General features: G+C 36.0%; 1 protein-coding gene across 3 annotated transcripts in view; it reads right to left on the reverse strand.

Annotated features, from left to right (window-relative positions):
• Positions 1 to 23,939, reverse strand: part of LOC138705827 (toll-like receptor Tollo) — a 502,484-nt gene that overhangs the window by 405,166 nt on the left and 73,379 nt on the right. The window contains exon 2 of one of the 3 annotated variants that reach the window (XM_069834495.1): positions 15,990 to 16,070. The exons of the other annotated variants lie outside the window; for them this stretch is intronic. The gene's annotated coding sequence lies outside the window, so the exon portion shown is untranslated. Of the gene's footprint in view, positions 1 to 15,989; positions 16,071 to 23,939 lie in introns of those variants that run through there. 3 annotated transcript variants of the gene reach the window in all.

Here is a 23,939-nt window from a genome sequence, read left to right on the forward strand (position 1 = left end):
ATAATAATAATAATAATAATAATAATAATAATAATAATAATAATAAGAATAGTAATAATGATGATAATAATAATAATAATAATAATAATAATAATAATAATACTAATAGTAGTAATAAAATAGTGCAGTACAAAGTATACAGTGAGTACAATATTTCTAAGTACACACAATAAGGAAAATTAAGATTATATATAGCTCAACTTATCACATTAGAGATATAACATTATCGGAAAATATGAAAACAAAAATATAAAATAAGTTGAATATCATTAGAACATAAAAAAATGTGAATACGTGGAAACATGCAATACAACACTTGTCATAATAGTAAGTTAGTTTGGCAACTCGTCATAAGATAATTTTCTAACTTGGATTTGAAAGAATTCAATGTTCGGCAGCCCTTGACTTCAGGCGGCAGAGAGTTCCAATGACGAGAGGTAGCAACAGTGAAGGATGAGGAATACAGAGACGATGCGTGAAGTGGAATTTCTAGCGTGTTATCGCGTTGTGATCGAGTATTAATATTATGATAGCGAGAGAGAGTATGAAATCGAGCGAATAAATAACAGGGGGATGAAGAGTGCATAATTCGATATAAGAGAGAAAGTGAGTGCAGATGTCTCCTTTCATGTAACCTAAGCCACGATAACTTCTTGAAAGAAGGTGAGATATGATCATAGTATCGAACATTACAAATGAAGCGGACGCACGCGTTATGAACACGCTGTAGTTTCTGAGCGGAATCAATCCTGAGATCACTGAACAAAACGTCGCAATAATCGAAGTGAGGTAGAATGAGTGTCTGTACCAGCGTCTGTTTTAATTTAGTTGGATAATGATACAATCTTTTTAGTGAATGGAGAATAGAGAATGCCTTCTTACATGTATATTTAATATGCGTATCCCAATAAACCATGAATGCACACATGTTGTTAAACCTGTCCATTATTCCTTGCATTTGTTTCGCAAAGCTCTTGAAAATGACTCTAAACATGCAGTATTGGAAAGAAAATCCTCATTTTTATACACATTTTCAGAAGTCCGAACACAATACAGACATCTTACAGTCAAATCGTGTGCTTGTAGACGGTGACTAACCTGGTATGCGGCACGAAAATGCACCCAATTATTCATGGATCATTCATTCAACTAACGTCCTCCTCAGATTTAAATTCTTTGGCTATCTGTCGCTGGCTTTTCCTAGAAGAATGTACTTTTATTTTCAAACACCTTACGCACATGTGCATTGTCTGTAGCTATGTTATCTTTCCACTTCTTCCTCTGCATTGACAAAACAATCAGTTCGTCTGAATTTACTCACAAAGAGTAAAGGCTGGTTCACAATAAACCGGGAACGGAAACGATAACGAAAACGGAAATAATGTTAAAATAAATAAATTTAAATGTGAGCATTCACAATAGTTAATTGTGAATGTTCACATTTAAAAACATATATTTTAACAATATTTCCGTTCTCGTTATCGTTATCTTTTCTGTTTCCAGTTCATTGCGAACCAGCCTTAATAGGCTATTGTACACTTTGATGGTGAATCTTCATTCCTCTTGATAAATCTCGTATGATTTCACAATAGCTCTGCTGCCTTGATCAACTGCGTATGCACGAAAATAATGCTATCGAGAATTTCTTTTTTAGAATACTGAGCACCATTTTGACTATGTGTCTTTCACAGTCTTCTTCAGCAACAATTGAACTAACAACTAATAATTCCGGCTGTAATTTTCCTGATTGATCTGTAAAGGCAATGTAGTCAAATTTTGGTGTACGTATTTCGGGCCATATTGCATAACATTAACACACACACACACACACACATACACACACACAAACGCTTGGAGAACTCACTCTACAGATCAAGCAGTCCCGGGTCCGATCTGTCAGAGAGGTGTCGAAAATTACCTCACAATCCTTAGAGATGAATGTGTTTTGTGATTGTTCTGTGTTATCTTAATAATTAGTGATCTTAAGTCATACTGACCACACTACTCGGGAGTCCAACTATTTGTACCTATTTTTGTTAACGACATCGGAATGGATAAGCTAATATCCAAACCCTGTAGAGGACTAAGAGAGGAGAAAATAAAACAGAGAAAAGGGGAAGGAAAGAGAAAAGAAAAAAGGAACGGATGCCAAGGGAAAAGGAAAGAAAAAGTAGAGACGAAAAAATTAAGCGAAACAAGAAGAAAAAAAGGGAAGCGAAGGGAATAAAGTGAAAAAAGGAAGAATTAAGTTGAAGCCAAAAGGAAAAGATAATGGAGGAGAAGAAGAAAGAGGAGAGGAGAGGAGAGAAGTGTAAGAATACAAGGAACAGAATGGAAGTTAAAAAAAAATCCGTGTTATGAAGATGGCATAACTTACATTTTCCGATTACATGTTTTACATGTTTCGAAATGTTTCCCATGTTAGTTTATATTTAAAATTATTGAAGTCCTCCAAAACGTCATAATGAAGTCATTTATTACGCTTTTAAAATTTTAACTTTGTTTTCTGGATTACACACAAAAAATCTTCATGAACATAAAAGCCCTGATCACTATATAACAGATTGCTCAGCCTTACAGGTTTGACGGCAACAGCTTTCATCAAGTTTACTATTCCGATTATATGTTTTACATGTTTCGAAATGTTTCTCTTATTTTATCATGTTAGTTTATATTTCAAACTAGCCGTACCCGTGCGCCCCCCTGCACCCGTTAGAAATAAATGTAAAGTAATTACATAATTAAAATAGGACATTTGATCCAGGGAACATTCGTGTTCGATAGAAGGATAAATCGTTTGTTACTTAATTTAAATTGTATTAAAAAAATTAAAATGCGATCATTTTGATCCAGAGACCACTCATTTCGTCATAAAAATTATTTTAGGAAATAAAGGAAACTAATGCCTATCAAGTTTTCTGTGCATAAGAAGCTATTTTAATCTTACCTGTCCTCGATTCACTCAGAAGTTACTGTAATAACATTATAACGTTATGTCCATCTAGAGAAACTACACTTTCCAATGGTGAATTAATAATTAATTATACAAATCGGTTAATTTAGCTTCCGATATTACTTCATATAAACACAGAAACATTCTCTGTAGGCTACCGTATGTTTCATAGCTTTCGATTGTTGATATCCAAGACCCCATATAGACGAAGTCATTTGTTTTTTATTTCATTACACCGCCTTAGATGGCGTTGTTATTGTAATTTTGAAACTCATTTATCTCATTAAATATCAGTCCTATAATAATTTTGCATGGAATAAAACAAATCGGAAATTATTTGTAAAGAAACTTTTGTTATGTAATATTTTTCATGAAAATTAATAATAAGGGAGATTTATTTAATTCAAGCCCCCTTATAACCCCCATTTCAAATGAAATATTTTGAATGCCATACAGCCTAAATTCTAAGTTACAAGGAACTTAATTTATATTCCAATTTTCATATAAATCGGTTCAGCCATTATCGCGGGAAAAGGTAACAAACATCCAGACAGACAGACAGACAGACAGACAGACATACAAACAAAAATTTCAAAAAAGCGATTTTCGGTTTCAGGGCGGTTAATTATATACGTTAGGACCAATTATTTTTGGAAAATCGAAAATTACCAGAAAAATTTCGGCTACAGATTTATTATTAGTATAGATAAACGTCAAGGCCGCCTTAAATAGACGAAGTCATTTGTTTTGATTTCATTGTAGCCAACGTCGTCGTTCCTGCAATAATTCCTATTCACATATCGATGTTCAGATTTTTGCTCTATTAAATAACTTAAATAGTGATGCAGCAAATAATACAATCTACTATATATAACTTAATTATACTTCTTTCTTTCCAAAATGCAAGAATTCACGATCTCCTATGCACTACTACCATAGAATGCATAAATTTGTTTTTCTTCCTACTAAATAATTTAATATTTTGCGCATAGAAGTTACGGAACAACGACACTATAATCTGAGGCGGCGGTGGAAATGTATTGTATTGTTATTTTAAAACTCTTGTATATCCTTAAATATCAGTCCTATCAAAATTTTTCCTGGAATAAAACTTATCGGAAATCATTTTAAAGAAACTTTTGTTATGTAACATTTTCACAAAAATCAATAATAAGCGAGATATTTCGGTTTATTTAATTCAGGCCTCCTTATAACCCCCCTTTTAAATAAAGTATTTTGAATGCCATACAGCCTAAAATCTAAGTTACAACGAACTTAATTTATGTTCCAATTTTCATCGAAATCCATTCAGCCATTATCGCGTGAAAAGGTAACAAACATCCAGACAGACCGACAGATAGACAGACAGACATACAAACAAAAATTTCAAAAAAGCGATTTTCGGTTTCAGGATGATTAATTATACACGTTAACACCAATTATTTTCGAAAAATCGAAAATTACCAGAAAAATTTCGCTTACAGATTTATTATTAGTATAGATTATTGAAGTCCTCCAAAACGTCATAATGAAGTCATTTATTACGCTTCAAAAATATTAACTTTTTTTTTCTGGATTACACACAAAAAATCTTCACGAACATAAAAGCCCTGCTCACTATATAACAGATTGCTCAGCCTTATAGGTTTGACGGCAACAGCTTTCATCAAGTTTACTATATTGTCATCTAGCGACAGTAGAAAGAGTCACGTCATAACTCCCATTTGAATTGCATGGAGCAACTGTACTTCCATCTAGCGGTTGTTTTAAATCGACGGTGGCTTTCCTGGCGGTGGTCCTCTTCCACATGCTACCGTTTTTAACATTACGATGGCCAGTCTGTTATATACGTAATCAGGGATAAAAGGTAAGATAACGGACTTCATTTATAATCTGCACGATAGACATAGTGTTAGAAAAAAAGTTTTGTCCCACAGATGCTTTATAAGTCCCAGAAAGGAGGCAGTGAACATGAAGAGAGGACGAGCGACCTGGTTCGCATAAGGAGGATAATTAAGGTAATAAAATTAGTTTTGATTCGTTGTATGTCTGATCATGCACACTGCCTCCTTTCTGGGACTTGTAAAGTATCTGTAAGACAACTTTTTTTCTAAGACTGTACATGTATTTTGTTAATAGCGTATATAAATGTAGGAACTGGCGGATCGCGTATTTTCATTCGGCTTTTGGGATGGAATGGAATGAAATAGAATTTAAGTGAGGGGGGCGCGGATGGCCCAGCACTGCGACCTGTTGAGATCTATTGCGCTAACCCTCGATATGGAATGAGTTGCGTGCCACAGATTCCCTAAGCGCACCAACCCAACCACATGACTCTCTAACGACCGGTCCCTACAGCCAACAGTACATTTTATATTTGGTAATTTTGATTTAGTTTATATTTTCTGGTTGGTCCATTTTTTTATTTATTAATAATTTAATAAGTACCAATGAATTAGAAGGAAGGCTTAGAACTATTGTTCCCTCATACTATAATGAAAAGGCACTCTTTGGTTACCTTAGGTGTCCTGGTCTTTTGATGATTCTTCTTTGCTGAGGTGATAGGACATAAGATGAGAACTACAGCGAATACTGCAAATGATTCTGTAGGTAATGATTTCTAAGGATAAATAATTTACCTATGTTGTGAACAGTAGCATTTAGGTTTATTTGTCAGTTACGTAAAGAAAAAGTCACAAAAAATTCTGAAAATTTTTCTTGAGGTTCTTACATTTTTTCTGATTATTCCACCAACATTCCCCACAAATCCTCTTTCATTGTCATCCTCGTCTGGAAAAAATATGGTACCACTTTTGTTGCGAGACATCGAGTCGATCCACCGCCATAGTGTGTGTTCCTTGCGGTTTGTCCAGAGATAGGTAATGGCAGTAGTGGTAGATTCTGGACTACTCATTGATCCCCGTAAGATACAGCCTACCGGAGCCTCCTCACGTTCTAGCTTCCCTTATGGGGACATAACGACTTATGTAGATCTATGAGGTACGGCATACCACCACCAGAGGAATTTTATATTGAAGCTTCATATCCTACCCGATACAAGCATTCTGTGCCTATAGTCATAATTGTTGGAAAATTTACATATCAATACTAGATACCGATATATAATTGTGCACATGGCATTAGTCCACCGCTGTGGAGTAATGGTCAGCACGTCTGGCTATGAAACGAACGGGTCCGGATTCAAATCCTAGTCGGGACATATTACTTGGTTGGGGCTTTTTCCGGGGTTTTCCCCTCAACCAATAGAAGCAGAATTGCTGGGTAATTTTCGGCGTTGGACCTCGGACTCATTTCGCCATCATTAATTCACATATCATTCATACAATAACCCGGGTCAAGTTCACGGTGCGGCATGCTGTACTTGTACAAGAGCGCGGCCGTTAGGCTAACCAATCATTCACAAGAATAGGAGTGGTAAGCACAATAAGCCTCAGATTGCAGTGTAAGCCTTCGGGTCCCTCCTCCGTTAAAGAGACGAGAGAGAGACATATAGTCGTTGTTCCTGCAATAACTCCTATGTGACATATTTATAGATTTTCAGATTTTTGCTCTATTAAATAACTTAAATGGTTATACAGCAAATAATATCTCCTATATGTAATCCTATTACTTTCCTTCGAAAATATAAGAATTCACAATCTCTATATACGACTGCTATAGAATGAATAAATGTGTTTTTTCTTCCTACTGAAAAATTTTATATCTTGCACATAGGAGTTATTCCAGAAACAATGACGATATGGCATTATGATCAGCATGGTGCAAGAACAAAGCTTTACAAATGCAGGATGATCACAAGACAAGGAAGTATGCCCAGTTTCAAAAGTAAAATCTCAGGTTCTCTCCCGGAATTACTGCCCGGGTCTGCTGGATTTGTAGTTTTATTTTACATAAACATGGCATAATTATTCTTGAACGCTAAAATAAGTTAATCGTTCAATCAAATGCTAACAACTGTTAACTCTTTTTTTTCCTTCCCGATTGTGCTGTGTAACTTACGTGACTAAATTGTTGGTTTTGAACCGTCGAAGATGCATTAAAATCAAATCTGTGTGTGTGTCTGGGCACGTGATTATATTATACATCCATAGCTGCAGTGGGTATTTCAGTTGTCAAGGGCACCGGTAACAACTGCTCGTCGATTCAAAACGAACTTTTTTGACCTCGGTTTATAGAATATGTAGTCACTGAGTGAAAGCGTTCCTCACATTACGTGACGACTTTGTAAGCAATCTTGTGGTAAACGTTTCTTATTCATGGTTTTCATGCATACTGTGAACAGGAGAACAAGAACAGGCTCGACCTGCTGTGAAAAATTTTAGTTCTTCGTACCAGCTCGCTTCAGAGTTGCATATTTTTATTCCGAGGTATATACCTCTTATTCTTTTGTGTCCGACTATGTAAATGTCCAAGAAATATCAACAATGATCTCGAAACAGATTTTTCTTGCGCCTTAAGCAGCACAAAACCAGTATTGTGATATATTAAGAGATATATGTCTCATACATATGTACATGTATAGGCCTATGTTCAACAAGAATTAAAATAAATACATAGTCCACCGCTGTGGAGTAATGGTTAGGACGTCTGACCATGAAAACGAACGTGCCCGGGTTCAAATCTTGGTTGGGACAAGTTACTTGGTTGAGGTTATTCCTCAATCCACAAACATTTCCTTTCTTGTCTAATTATTTATGTTATTATTTTGCTCCTGTTTTTAGATTGTTTTTGTCTTTATTGGTATGACTTGTAATTCCTTATTTTACTGGTTTTATTTCTTTTGAGTTGGGTTTATTATTTTTTCTTTGTTGTTATAATTGCTGGTTGATCCTCTAATTCTAATCTTACTAATAAACCGTGTATAGCTTTATACGAGACTTATGCAGAGTTGAGACAGAAAACGTTACTAATAAACCATGCATAAGCGATAGATGTATAAAACAGTCTGTAACTATACATGGGAATTGCTTTGCAGTAGTTATATACACGAACCCCTTGTTTAAGCGTTGTATATAGAGAAAAAATGGCCGCCCCTCTAATAGCTGTTCGTATCGGGTGTCATTTTATGATAATGATTGCCTTGTAACCACAGAAGAACAAACCAAAGAGTACAGAATAATTAGAATAAAATACTGTTGCTTGTATTCTTTGTCCAAAATATAGTGTGGTAATCGATCAGAGCCAGTTTTACTATCGATACTTAACACGGCACATTAGAGCGCTCTACCGGATGCAGTAGAGAACCTCAGATATTTTATTACCTTTCATAATGAAGTAATGACGAAACTATGACGTAGCTGTGTAACAGTTACACTGTTATACACGACGTATGTAGTGATTATTAGTAAGGAATTTACACACGACTTATGAACGAGCTACTCTTCTATAAGACAGTTAAACGTCTGTATATAGAATTTTTATCAGTAAGACCGTAAGAGTAAATGCTGCGTAACTTCCTGCGTTGGACCTTGCGCTCATTTCGCTGAGATTATCACCTTCGTTTCACTCAGACACTAGAAAACCATTGCAGTCGATAAAGCGTCGTAAAATAAACCAATTAAAATCATCTCATACACGGAATCTCAATCAAGAAAGCGAGAACAGAATGCATTGTAAACTTGCATAAAATAGAGTATTAAGTGTTCCAACTTTGTCATATGGACTCGAATGTTATTCTAAATTTACAGGAGAAACATCAACAAGAAGTAGAATCTGAAATGAGATTTATATATTATCAAATGCAAAACATAGAATCAAGAAATAATGAAGATGACAACCATAATAACTTAACTGAATAATACTTACTGGTTTACTTTATGACACTTTATCAACTGCTATGGTTATCTAGATTCTGAGTGAGATGAAGGTGACAAAATGAGTCAAAATCCAACGCCGAAAATTACTCAGCATTTGTTCTTAATGGGCTGAGGATAAACCCCGGAGTATACCTCAACCAGGTAAATTATTGATTACTGATATATCAATTATTACCATAATAGATATATTCTGTGGGATCAAAAATTAATCTTTACGTAGATTCTTCGTCCAATAGTGCATATTACTGTGGAATCCGGAATCAGGGCCACCAAATCACTCAATTGAGTGCGCTCCTTGTATAATGGCAGATGACTCATTATAAATGTCAACATACATGTCGAACTTGGAGTTAGGCCACAAAGGGAAAAAACACTGGAGGAGAGGGATTCGATACGGTTCTGTGGATTAAACTTCGGCGTAGCTCAATGGTTAGAGCGCTTGGTACGTAGAACCAAGGACCCCGGTTTGATTCCCGGTGCCGGAGCGAATTTTTCTTCTCTAATATCAATTGTTACCATAACAGATATATTCTGTAGGACCAAAAAATTAATCTTTACGCAGGTGAATTATCCCAACCAGGATTTGAATCCGGATTCACTCGTTTCACGGTCAAATATGCTAACATTTGCTCCACAGCGGGCGACTGAACAATATTAAGAGAAAATAACAGATTTGGAATCAGCTAGTTATATTTAAACTATTAGATCGAAAAATTCACTTCAAAGCATCACTAGCCTAATAGTAGTGCAAGGTTTTCGGGCTTTTGCACTCTGTCCTAAATGTAGAGACATCCAACGTTTCGTCGACCTGGTTGGCGAGTTAGTATAGCGCTGGCCTTCTATGCCCAAGGTTGCGGGTTCGATCCCGGGCCAGGTCGATGGCATTTAAGTGTGCTTAAATGCGATAGGCTCATGTCAGTAGATTTATTGGCATGTAAAAGAACTCCTGCGGGACAAAATTCCGGCACATCCGGCGACGCTGATATAACCTCTGCAGTTGCGAGCGTCGTTAAATAAAACATAACATTTAACATCCAACGTTTCGGAGCTACATATCGGGCTCCTCATCAGGGAATGTAGGGACAGAATAGTTATTGATGACACATCCAGCATGCAGGATTCCACGTTCCCCTTTCCCTACATTATCTCATGATGGAGCCGTCATGTATACACTAAAAATCACCCTCTGAGGTTACTGAACGTCATGTGGGAAGGTTGTCTTCCCCAATTTTCGATTCTGAAGCGTTGCCATTCAGGCGGACATCGGAGGACAGTTTGCTGTAGTGGGAGGGGTTGTTGACTGAAACCATGATTTACGGTACTTCGCTACACTCATCGTGAAACACATCAGCCTGCGTTTGTTCACTGAATGTCTAATCGCGCACTTGCAGATTATGCACAGTTTCTACGGTAGTGATGAAAATTCTCCTAAAAATCTTCTCTTTATATAGCATTTTTTGTTTTGTTTAGCCTATTGCTTTTGCTAACAATAAGTTGTATATATTGTACGGTTTTCCCTTTACCATGAAATTTTCCGTTTATTGATTTTACTAAGTTTTTTAATTTAGTGATATAATTTTAAGTTTTCCTGAAAAAATCCCCTCGTTTGTTTTGGCTTGTTGATTTTCCTAAGTTGTATAATTGTACTGATATAATTATAAATTTTCCTCAATTTTCGCTCATTAAAAATTTTTTACCTTCTTAATTTTCCTAAGTTTAATAATTGAAGACCTCCCCGTAATAAGGGAATAACCAACGAATCTGTAATACACGTTACAGAAGAAAAGAAAATAATTTTAGGAGCATATTTCGATAGGCCTATATTTACTAGCAGAATCATTTGATTAATCAAGCACACAAATTTATTCATCAATTGAATGCAATCACTCGTTGTTGTAAATGAATGCTTCAAAATTACTTTTTACGCCGAAGTCACATGTTTAATTAATTTGATGTTAGGGCCTACACCTTATTCCCGGGGATGTCTTCACTTGTACAGATATAATTATTATAAGTTTTCCTGAAAAATTACCCCTTGTTATGCAATATTTTAGCTTACTGATTCTGTTAAATAATATTTAGCTCATGGACTATACCAAGTTTTATAATAAAATTATACATTTTTATAAACATTGTCTCCTTATTAAGCTTTTTTTTTTTTAGTTTGTCTTTGCTAAGTTTTATATATTATGCTGACATTCCTTTGTTAAGAAATGTTTCCAGTTTATTGATCAGTTGCTAAGTTGCATTATTGTACTTATATAATTACATATTTTTTTTTAGAAAACTTTTCCCTTATTAAGTATCTCACAACCGTTTTAAGTCAGCGCTCTGCTAACTGAACCATCAAAGAGATTTTTATTTCGACTGACATGCAAACATTCTGATGGGAGCAGGTAGAAAAGTTATTTTTTTTTCTTCCACCATGTTAATAATGTCGATAGACGAGCTTATACAAATTTTGGCCACTCGACCGCAGTACCCTAGTACAAACCCTAGTAATGCTGCACTTCGATTATTGTGACGTTTTATTAAGTGACCTAAGTTCTGAACTGTCAGTCAAGTTACAGCGAGCTCAGAATATGTGCGTCAGATACGTGTGCAACATCCGACGAGATGATCACAAATCACCGTCCTTCGCAAGTCTCTCGTGGCTCCTACTTAAAGAACGCAGAACTTTACACTCTTTGTCTTTACTCTTTCGAATTCTGCACGCCTCAACACCAAATTACCTTTCGTCTCGTTTCTCTTATCTATACTCTAACCACGACGTAAATACCAGATCACTTATCTGTGGCACGCTAAATATACCTCTTCATAGAACATCTTGTTATTCCTCATCTTTTACAATATCCACCTCGCGTCAATGGAATTCCTTGTCACAAAGTATTAGGGGCTGCAAGACAACAAACACCTTTAAGAACAGCTTAAAAGATAACCTTATTAGCATTTCACTCCAATCATACTGATTTAAACTATCACTGACTACACTGTTACTTTTTTCTTTAGACATCATCTTGATTGTGCTGTATTTTCAAAATTGTCTCATAATAATCTCTTTCTATTATCTAATATTATTTGAAATATATTAACATTCTATGTATTTTAGTTTAATTCTGCTACACAGTTTATTTCAGTGTTTAATTAATAGTTCATAGTATTTTGTTGTTTAATTCGTAAATAACTCTTGCATAAATGTAACTCTCATCTAAATCAAATTGTTGAATTCTTTGTGAGTTCATGCATATGTATATATACTTTTTGCTGGTTGAGTGGAAGAGAAGGCCTTACGGCCTTAACTCTGCCAGCTAAAATAAATTATTATTATTATTATTATTATTATTATTATTATTATTATTATTATTAATTACGAGGCCATCCAGAAAGTGATTGTTCCTGAGGTCGTTTACAGAAAAAAACACAGTTGCATGGAAAGATTTATTGAAACAGATACAGCAATTGTTGCGCTATTTATCAGCTCATCCCCCACTGGAATTGAGACATTTGTCGTACAATGGGATCAATTTTTGTATCATGTCGTAGAAATCATCCGCCTGGGATCGGAACTAGCGTTTGACAGCCGTCTGCACCTCTCTGTCGATCCCATGATATGACAAATGTCTCAATTCCGGTGGGGAATATGTTGAAAAATAGCTCAATTGCTGTGTCTGCTCCAATAAATTTTTGCAATTAAATTGTGGTTTCTTTCTGTTAACGGCCCTGGCGAACTTATTTTTACGGCCCTCGTAATTGCGATCGAGTGGCCAAAATTTGTATAAGCACTTCTTTTGACATTATTAACATGGTGAAAGAAAAAAATAGCATTTTTATCTGCCCCCATCAGAATGTTTGCTTGCAAGTTGTAATATTCTAGCAGTCTAGCTGGTCAGTGGAAGTCTTCTGAAATTCAAATTTTTATTGTAACTAGTTCTGTATTCAAGGGTCTGTGATGTAGGATTTTTTGTTGTAATTCACATATGCATATGCATTCAATGTTACTTGCCAGCTGAGCGCTGATGTTGCATACAATAATAATTATTATTATCATTATGTCGTCGTCATTATCAGTGTCTTGATCGTCTTTCAAGGAATGGATAGACCTTACAGAATCGCGCCATGAGGAAATTCCACTAACACTACATGATAAAAATTGAAGCATTCCTTAGCTAGGTATTCAGCATGACGCAAGATCATTTCATCAAACAGAAGTTCTTTGTGTACACATTTACATTGCACGCGGGTTCTCGAGTGGAATTTATTATCTTGCAAGTTTTTTTCGCTAAAAATGCCATAGTTCTGCACCAATTAGTTTTTTGTCATACATCTATACTAATAATAAATCTGTAGCCGAAATTTTTCCGGTAATTTTCGATTTTACAAAAATACTTTGTCCTAACATATATAATTAACCACCCTGAAACCGAAAATCGCATTTTTGACATTTTTGTTTGTATGTCTGTCTCTATGTTTGTTACCTTTTCACGCGATAATGGCTGAACCGATTTATATGAAAATTGGAATATAAATTAAGTTCGTTGTAACTTAGATTTTAGGTTATATGGCATTCAAAATACTTTATTTAAAAGGGGGGTTATAAGGGGGCCTGAATTAAATAAATCGAAATATCTCGCTTATTATTGATTTTTGTGAAAAATGTTACATAACACAAGTTTCTTTAAAAATGATTTCCGATAAGTTTTATGTTTTACAAAATTTTGATAGAACCGATATTTAATGAGATAAATGAGTTTTAAAATTAAAATAACGCCATCTAAGACGGTGCAATGAATTAAGAACAAATGACTTCGTCTATAAAGGGCCTTGGACAACAACAATCGAAACAGTGGCCTTGGACATCAACAATCGAAAGCTATTAAACATAGCCTACAGAGAATGTTTCTGTGTTTGTATGAAGTAATATCAGAAGCTAAATTAACCGATTTGTATAATTAATTATTATTTCACCGTTGGAAAGTGTAGTTTCTCTAGATGGACATAATGCTATAATGTTATTACAGTAACGTCTGAGTAAATCGAGGACAGGTAAGATTAAAATAGCTTCTTATGCACAAAAAATTTGATAGGCTATTTTGTACATTCGTATTCTGTATTTCTTAAAATAATATTTATGTACACTCATATTAATCTCAGAGAATTAACGAACAACGAGAGTGTATTGATTTAGTATGCAGTAATAGTACGTTAGCTTAGTAATCCATTATTTTATAATTCAAATTTTAACTATGCTTAATTGAATCGTGTTAAAATACATAAAATATATATGCAATAAATGCAATGCAAAAAAATTGGGTAATGAGCGAAGCAGATTATCTTCCGCTGTTGTAAAAGTTGTTCCCTGGATCAAACGTCCTATTTTAATTATGTAATTACTTTATATTTATTTCTAACAGGTGCAGCGGAGCGCACGGGTACGGCTAGTTAAAAATATAATGACATAGTCCTGCATTCAACCTCCTCCCATCTACGGGACACAATGTACATAAGTCGTAATACTGATATTCGTGTCTAGATTTGTTCCGGTTTGTGTCCAGAGCTTCACTAGTAGCCCCACGTCTTGTTATATGTAGATACATATTTGTGGTCATGTTTTACCACGAAAACCAAATTTGCCCAAGGCGAAATTTTGTGGTGTGCCGTTATATATCTTCGGTAGATCAGGGTGCGCCTCGATGAAGGAGAGGTCATAGAGTACAAAGCTAGAGCAGTCTTTGTCATTTCCTGCCTTCCTTTACTTACGAGAGCGAGATACTTACGATGTGACGGCAATGGCGGCCGTACTCCAATAAGAACAGTTCTTCCACTCATCAGCATTCCAAGAGTAGGAGAAAACACTTCAGTAAGAGCAGTCTGCGCGATGGGAATGTTGGACAATGAAAAGTGTGTCAGGGAACGGAAGAAAGCGACAGTTGTGACATTAAGTGTGCGTAATAATAATTGTATTTCGAAACATGGAACTCAGGCTTTTATGTACGGATGAGATAAATGTTGCATTACTCAACAACGTAGAATATTGTGATATTATTGTGTAAGTCATCGGACGTAAGATTATTTCTGATGTAGGCTAAACAAATAGGCCTAGACAAATTTAAAATTTAGAACTTACCGAATGTTGTGACTGTAAACTTCGTGGCAAAAGAAATGAGCCTCCGAAAATTTATAAGTTCCAGATTCATGATATTGCGCATGCTCGTCACCTTATTGCGTCAGTTCACACATAATTAAACCATTTAGAGTTGCTGTATTTTGTTTAAAAGTCTGAAATATGTTATAAAATGGAATTCTGTGAAGAGCGAAATAATAATAAAATTGACAAATAGAAAATCAATCGAAGTAGAAAAACCACATATTATGCCTATCTGGACTTAAGATCGTTACTGCACGGGTCTACAAAACGAGTGAACGGTACTACTGGGTGTTCAGTTCAAAGTGTGTCATGGCTCGCTGTATGCCGTCATGTGGCTAGTCGATGAGCCTAGAGAATTCAATCTTCCTATACTTCCGCAGAGGTGTATCACTAACGTGCTAGAGAAGTTGCCTAGCAAGTACGGCGTTCATTCAGAAGAGTACTTACCGATACGTACGGTAACGCCGGTAGTGGCAGGAATGTGAACTGTTTCGAAACATGTACTGAGGTGAGTTTTTCTTACTGTCGGGATATGGGGAGAGGGTTAAGACGATTACTTTCGTATTTGTTGACATTAACTTCGACGGTCAACATGGACACGGAACATTGGATTTGTGTTGTGGAATGTTGCCGTACGCAACCGATGATAACAAATACCCTGCGTACGACTTGGCCGCGCAAAACACAGTTCGAAAGAGGTTATGGTAGCACAGAGACCGTACAGACCGCCATATGTTGCTACGACGTTCAAGTTATACCGTACACATTCTCAAATTCAGATTGAACGCCTTGATTAATAGGCAACTTCTCTGACACAAAAGCTGAAACTCGCTTCAAATCGCTGACTCATCAACAGTGACGTCATGACACACTTTGAAATGAACACCCAGTAGTTCAAAGTTAAAGCCTCCGACAATTTTTTATTTTTTTCTTCATTCTTGATGAGGCTACACTCCTTCAACACTTAACATAATTTTACCACAGAAGAACTGCTAAGTTATTTAAATAAACAACTACTCCCTCGTGTTAATATTAAATGATATTGGTATTTTACCTTAATTGACTAGTTTTGGTGTGGTGTGCATCATCTTCTGAATTCTAGTGACGTCCTCGCTCTCTTCTGTTTTCTGGTTTCCTGCGCAGAATGAGGGCAGTTGTTGAAGCAAGTGGCTAGTGGACGAGATAACAGACCCTATAGTAGGCTTTTTTTGTTTATAGGTATATTTATTTACTTATATTTGACGTGTTACCGTTTTTTTAGGAAGTGAAACAATTATTTATGAAGTTACTTTTGTTTATACGGGCTAAGTCTCACCTATTAATAGCCCACTGGCAATAATATTTTTGTACAACAGGCACAACGAAGTGTATAAACAAATGCTATTTAACATTTGAAATAAATCAATGAAGACACTATAATAATAATAATAATAATAATAATAATAATAATAATAATAATAATAATAATAATAATCGCTACTAGGAGACGAATTCACAATCTAAGATAAGGAAAGCATACCGTTACCCCTACACACTTACACATACCTATTAACATTGGCTACTTTGTAGACTGACAACTTTCAATGAACACACATCACAGGAATGGCTTCATGTGCAGTTCGTTTACACGTGCGAACAGCGCGATAAAACATAAATTTTCTCACGAACAAGAGTCGTCCCATCCATTTTGCTGCGAATTGTACAAGTATTGAAATTCTGAAAAATTAGTATCAGAAAAATTACACATAATTTCTCATTATACGTTTTACGTGTTCTGTAACGATTCATTTCCTTCTTATTTTTCGAATACCGGTAGTATTACGGTTTATAGCTTTTTCCTGAACCTTCATTAAATAAATAATTCCGAAAGTTAGATATTCCGCTTAAACAGATATAAATAATAAATTTTGTACAAATTTACTTAAACCAGCTATACACTCTTCGCGTGACAGTCGATATTGGTAAGAGTAAAGAAATCCTGGTGCTGTCAGAAGTTCCGATTGAAATCGCATCAGAAATTTATGAAACAGCATTACGCCTAACTCGAGACTTTACAGAGTCAAAACCAACTAAACTGCTACTAATTCCCGAGAACATAGCTTTCACTTTGGTTAGTATGTACGAGTACATGTTGAAAAATGTAGAAACCTAGAAAAGGAACAAAACTACATTTCAATGCCTTTCATGACAATTAATTCTTAAAACATTTGATTACTCAAATAATTTTAATGTAACTTAAGTTTTGTCTGTTTGACTAACAGTAAGTAGTAGTGGTGGTAGTAGGTGATAGATGATAGGTGATAGGAAGTAGTAGTAGTAGGGTAGTAAATTGGTAGTAATATTAATAAGGAAGTAAGAAGTATCAAGCAAAATAGTAGTAGTGAAATTGGTAATAGTAGCACTAATAATAATTACAGTAGCTACTACTACTCCTATTAATACTAATAATAATAATAATAATAATAATAATAATAATAATAATTTATTTATACTGGCAGAGTTAAGGCCACAGGACCTTCTCTTACACTCTAACAGATCACAAAGTATAGGGCCTATAAGTAGTGAAAATTTAACAAAAAGTTAAAGAACAGAATACTAACATATTACAAAATAATAATAATAATAATAATAATAATAATAATAATAATAATAATAGCATAACAAAATCGACACTAAACAAATTAAAATAATACAATAACAGTCTTACTAATAAACCGTGTATAGTTTTTATACGAGACTTATGCAGAGTCGAGACAGAAAACGTTACTAATAAACCGTGAATAAGCTATGGACGTATAAACAGGCTGTAACTATACAATGGGAATTGTTTTGCAGTAGTTATATACACGAAACCCCTTGTTTAAGCGTTGTATATAGGGGAAAAAATGGCCGCCCCTCTAACAGCTGTTCATATCGACTGTCATTTTATGATGATGGTTACCTTGCAACCAGAGAAGAACAAACCAAAGATTATAGAATTATTAGAATAATATTGCTGTAGCTTGTACTCCTTGACCAAAATGTAGTGTGGTAATCGATTAGAGCCAGTTGTACTATCGATATTTAACACGCCACACTAGAGCGCTCTAACGGATGCAGTAGAGAACCTCAGATATTCTATTACCTTTCATAACGAAGTAATGACGAAACTATGACGTAGCTGTGTAACAGTTATACTGTTATACACGACGTATGTAATGATTATTAGTAAGGAATTTACACACGACTTATAAACGAGCTACTCATTGTATAAGTATAAGACAGTTAAACGTCTGTATATAGAGTTTTTATTAGTAAGACCGTAATAGAAAAAATAAAGTAAAATACAGTTCTAAAGATTTGCAATATAATAATAGTAACTCAGCTAGTACAGTAATTTTAATTTAATTTAATTTCTTCCTGTAACCACTACAGGTTGCCGTCGACAAAGAGTACCATGGTACAATAGAATAAAAGCCTTGAGGCTTAGTGATAAATTGTTGTTAGAGTGAAAAAGAAAGAATTTGAATTATATTGAAACACATGATGTTAAACGAAGTAACGTCAAGTAGATGCGAATTAGTCATGGTCCATATGTATGATGCCTGAAAATAGCTATTGAGCCTTTGAGTGCTGCAATAGTTAATAGGGAAAACGTAAGGAAGAATAGAACAAAATGGAATGTAATAAAATAATAATAAAAGAGAAGAAAAAGAAAAAAATTCGAAAATTAAATAAAATCCATAATTAAATAAAATTCAACAAATATTATTGCCATACTATTACCGCTGCTTACTACTACAATACTACTACTACTAATATTTCGTAATAGAGAATGTAATTTTGAAACACCTTGTGTTAGCGGAACTGCACCTTTCACAGACACAGTACACCACGGTTAGCTTTTTACACCACGATAACCTTATATCTAACGTGTACTAACCACGGCTTAGTCACAAATCAATGGAACAGCCATGAAGAAGAGTTGTTTCACCTGGTTAGAGTATCAAATTCTACCGATTACAGTATTTCGTGAATGTAAATTTAACCCCACCCTTCTGGGTGGCGATGTAAGTCTCCAGTGCATCACTCCAGGATCCCCGTATTCAAATGTGCGCTTTATACGATTCCAATCTTATCGAATAGCTCCGCATGTTAGATTTACAACAAAATGACGAATCGTCCTGTCAATTCTTAGAATTTCGGTCGTCATTGCAGGCGATAAGACGTGAAATAAAAATCGGTGCCCTAATAATATAACAGTGTAAAAATAAATATCAAGGCTTTTCTTTAAATAGCTATTTGCTGGAAGATTTGCATAGCGTATTAATGCTTGCCCTAAACGGCAACTGGGATTTTTCATTTGACGATAATCATACGAGAGGACCCTAGTAATTTAATATTACTACGATGTTGGACATGTATTTAAAACAACACTAGACATTTATTAAATGCACAAACCGCGTCTGTGAATAAAGTGCTAGCGCACTGGCTTCTCATTTAGGCGACCCGAGTTCGATCTCAGGTCAGGTTTAAGTGCAATTTGTGGTGGACAAAACAGACGTTGCATAGGAGTTTTCTCGGGATACTCCCGTTTCCCTCTTTCAATCCACCAACACACTTTACTTCTCCGTCATTTCATTTATCATTTGTACAGGGACATCATTTTATTTTTACTAACATTTTCAATATTAACCTGGCTATACCTTTAGAGAACCGGAAACACATTTCGCTACCCCGTTCCACGGCTGGAGTTCGATGATACTGGCGTAAAACACAAATCACTTTACTAGGCATCGGAGGGAAGTTACTTCATCCATTTACGTAAACTAGGAAATATCGCAATTTTCAGTTCGATAATTTTCATTAGGTTTTTGTTTAATCAAAATGCAGTACAGTATTAACAATAAATGTTTTTACTCACGAACTGAGTTATCCATGCGAACGTATTCATTATGCAATGTATATTATACTGTCTACAGCACATTAGCGTACAATTTAGAGACTGAAGTTAAATTGAAAAATAATTATAATATGGATATTTAAACACATATTTGAAAATGGTGGCCGTTCATTTCGATACAGGCTTCAGTTCTTTTCTGCATATTATCGCACTATAGACTATTGCATCTAATTCCAATTGCCAGTTTCGTCCTTCGTACTAGCAACTCATGTTGAAATAATTCTGTACCTACTCTATAAAAGAGTACCTTACGTACTGTAAATTCAATCTTCACTTCTGTCCGACCCGCACAGATAAAATTACTCGGACATGCTATCTACTGTCCGTCCAAGTGGTTATGCCGCAGGATCGTAGAAAGGGGGAAAATCACGTGACAATTACTTAACGAGGCACTTTTATTTAAGTTATTTTAAACTGTTGTATAATATTACGTAAACGTCCAATTCCTAACAGAAATTAATGTTTTCAGAAAAGAGCTAAGACAGCCCAGCTTTTACAGAGGGGCGTGCAGAAGCAGGTGGGGGAAATCGGGATGCGACGTAGGCAAACGGACAGTACCTGTTGGAAAATGATTCGATATTGAAAGCTCTTTCGTCACTGGAAAACGCGAACATATTTCTGGAACGTACTATACTCACTCAGTGCTGTTTACTATATGCGGCCTTGATTCAGTCTGGAGGACAGTTGGAACTTCATTAGTAGAAGGGGTGGGAGTGAAGTACATTCAAAAACTCAGGTACAATAAAAACTGAAGTAAAAATAAAATGATGTCTCTGTAATAGTAAAGATAGGCTAAGTTGATGTCTGGGGGTAGATCTAGGTTCTAAGGGCTTGGGGCTCGGAGCCCTGAATCGGGATCGTCAATAGTCGATGGAACCTTACCTGCAGAGCCAAGGACGGACGACCCATTGTCAGCGTTGGATTCATGAATGACATCCGGGTCATCTGTCCGACTTAGACAATCATTGCTTATATGGCGTACAATGAGCCTACACGACCTAAGTGCAAGGAGCCATCCTGATACAGTGTTCGTGAAATCACTCGACCAACTGTGGACAAATATCTTGAGATTCTAACCCACTACCGTGACTTCCATAGAGGAATTAAATTTGTTTCATTTCCAGTAAATTAGTAGTGTAGAGTAGCCCTACTTACTGATAAATGACAGCTTTGAACAGTATGGGATGACGATAAAATATGCAAACAAGACGAAGATCATGGTTGTCGAAAGAAAAATAAAGAAGATAAACGTGCGAATACTAAATGAAGGAAAATGAACAGCTTCAAATACTTGGGGTATACTGTATGGAGTAACATGAGCTGCTGCCAGGAAGTCAAAAGGAGAATAGCAATGGCCAGGGAAGCTTTTAATGGAAAAAGGAGCATTTTCTGCGGATCTCTAGAAAAATAACTAAGGAACAGACTAGTGAAATGCTTTGTGTGGAGTGTGGCATTGTAGCCTATGACGCAGAAACGTGGACATTACGACGAAGTGAAGAGAAGCGACTAGAAGCATTTGAAATGTGGATAAGTTATGCAGAAGAATGGAGCGTGTAAAATGGACAGACAGAATAAGAAACGAAGCTGTATTTGAAAAAGTGAGTGAAGAAAGAATGATGCTGACACTGATCAGGAAGAGGAAAATGAATTGACTGGGTCACTGGCTGGGAAGAAACTGCCTACTGAAGGATGCACTGGAAGGAATGGTGAACGGGAGAAGAGTTTGGGGCAAAAGAAGATATAAGATAGACGACATTAAGATAGATGGATTATATGCAGAGACAAAGAGGAAGGCAGAAAATAGGACTTGTCCTTGGGCAGAATGTGTGTGTGTGTGCGTGCGTGCGCGCTCGAGCTGACATGACACGAAATCTAAATCACTTAGCTGACACGAATCATTGTCTGGGATGCTACTGGAAAGCTAGAAATCTCTTTCAGATATAGACGACAATACTAAGCCAAATGAATGTCCTCTGCGGTGGCTGAGTGGTCAGACGAGCCTGTCACGTAGGTGGTCCGGGTTAGAGTCCCGGGTAGACCTTTGAGTTTTCATTGAAAAATCCATAGTGACACTTGTAGCGGACAAGGGCGCAGTTGGGGTTTTCTCGGGGCTCTCCCGTTTCCTAATATTAGGCATATGCATCATTGCGTCAACATTTCTCCATTTCGTCATCATTCCATAGCATTCCCAGAACGCCGGCTGGCGACGCACAGAGTTGGTAGGCCTACATACGAGTGGGGTGGCCTGTTCGAAACCTGGGTACGCAGCGAACCTTAGTGTAGTCTACCGTTGTGGGTTTGGGAATGCTCCTAGCTTTAACATGCACATCATTTCATCCCGAGTAGCACAATGGGCCCACCCAAGTGGCCTACCTGCGAGCGTAGTCCCAGTCCCTGCCCCTCCCCTTAAGAGGGATTAATATAGTATAGATCTTTATCATTCCCGGATAAATTGACCTGTAAAAACTGAATATGAAAAAAACAATCTGTCAAGTAATTTAAGAAAGAGTTAGATTCCCGCTTAGGCTGTTTTTTTTAGTAGGTTATTTTACGACACTTTATCAACATCCTAGGTTATTTAGCGTCTGAATGAAATGGTGATAATGCCGGTGAAATGAGTCCGGGGTCCAGCACCGAAAGTTACCCAGCATTTGCTCATATTGGGTTGAGGGAAAACCCCGAAAAAACCTCAACCAGATGACTTGCCCCGACCGGGAATCGAACCCGGGCCACCTGGTTTCGCAGCCAGACCCGCTGACCGTTACTCCACAGGTGTGGTCTCGCTTGGGCTGTTAATATACAGGGTGATCCATTTTGGCATGGATAAAATAAAAACACCGTAAAACATTTACTACTGAACTTTATTTGTTGAAACTTTGTGCATACGAAAAATGAGAGATTCCTCACAGCTCAACATGACCCCCATTACGCACCCTGCACAACTTATAACGGTGATATAATTTAGCCCATGTCCGTTGTAACATAAGAGGGGTGATTTGTTGAAAAGCTTGAGTAATTTTTATTCTCAGATCATCAGTGTTCCTGGGTTTCTGTGAATAGACAATGTCTTTAACAAACCCCACATGAAGAAGCCAGGAGTGGTTAGATTTGGGGAGTTTGGGGGACAAGCCAAGAGATAGCTGCTTCTCTTACTGGGTTTCGCCTGCGATCTCCTGCATGTTTTTTAACACAGAACCTGTTTCTACAAATTCTCGATACCACAACATTATGGAATCGTTTTTTTATACATTACACACATCATGCGTCGAATTTCCCTTTGAACTCTTTTAACAGTCTCAAATTTAGCATACCAAAGAATACATTGTGCCCGCTGTTGATTTGTAGTACCATTTTAATCATCTACGATTTTCTTTCGTCCTTTCAAATTATGCAGTGTTGATTATCATATATGGAAACTCCCATCTTTTAATCATAATATAACCAGCAAGGAATTTTGCCTACTATCATAATAGCTTTATTATAATAAATTAATATTATCCATGCCCAAACTGATCAGATTGTGTGTTTATATATATATATATATATATATATATATATATATATATTGATTCGCAGATAATCCCACGGAATTATCAAGTTCTTCTCGTCAAATACCACCTCGCTATCACCAATTCTATCGATGCTAAATAGCCCAGTAGTTGATATACCATCTTTAAATAACTGACTAAATAAAAAAAAAACTTCAGGAGAAATCGCTTTTCAAAGACGAACAGATGAATACATAGACCATGTGCCCATAACCACTTTTTTGCACCAAGGATATTAAAACATTTTATTTCGGAATAATCTTGAAATTGATTTTTTAAGCGTTGCAATATTTTCTCTTTGCACAGTATTTCCATAATGTGACGGTAAAAGAGACAGAGGATAAGGAGCAAACAAGAATAAAGAAGTATAAAACAAATAAATGTAGATAGAAAAAGAAAATAAAAAATAAACTGAAGAAAAAAAAATATTAAGGACTGCGATTTGGGTTCAGGATCTTTTTAAAGAAGCATCATTTCTTCTGAAGTGGGTTTTTACAAGCTAGGATTTTTCTCT

The sequence above is a fragment of the Periplaneta americana genome, chromosome 9 (genome assembly GCF_040183065.1).
Source record: "Periplaneta americana isolate PAMFEO1 chromosome 9, P.americana_PAMFEO1_priV1, whole genome shotgun sequence".
NCBI lineage: Eukaryota > Metazoa > Arthropoda > Insecta > Blattodea > Blattidae > Periplaneta > Periplaneta americana.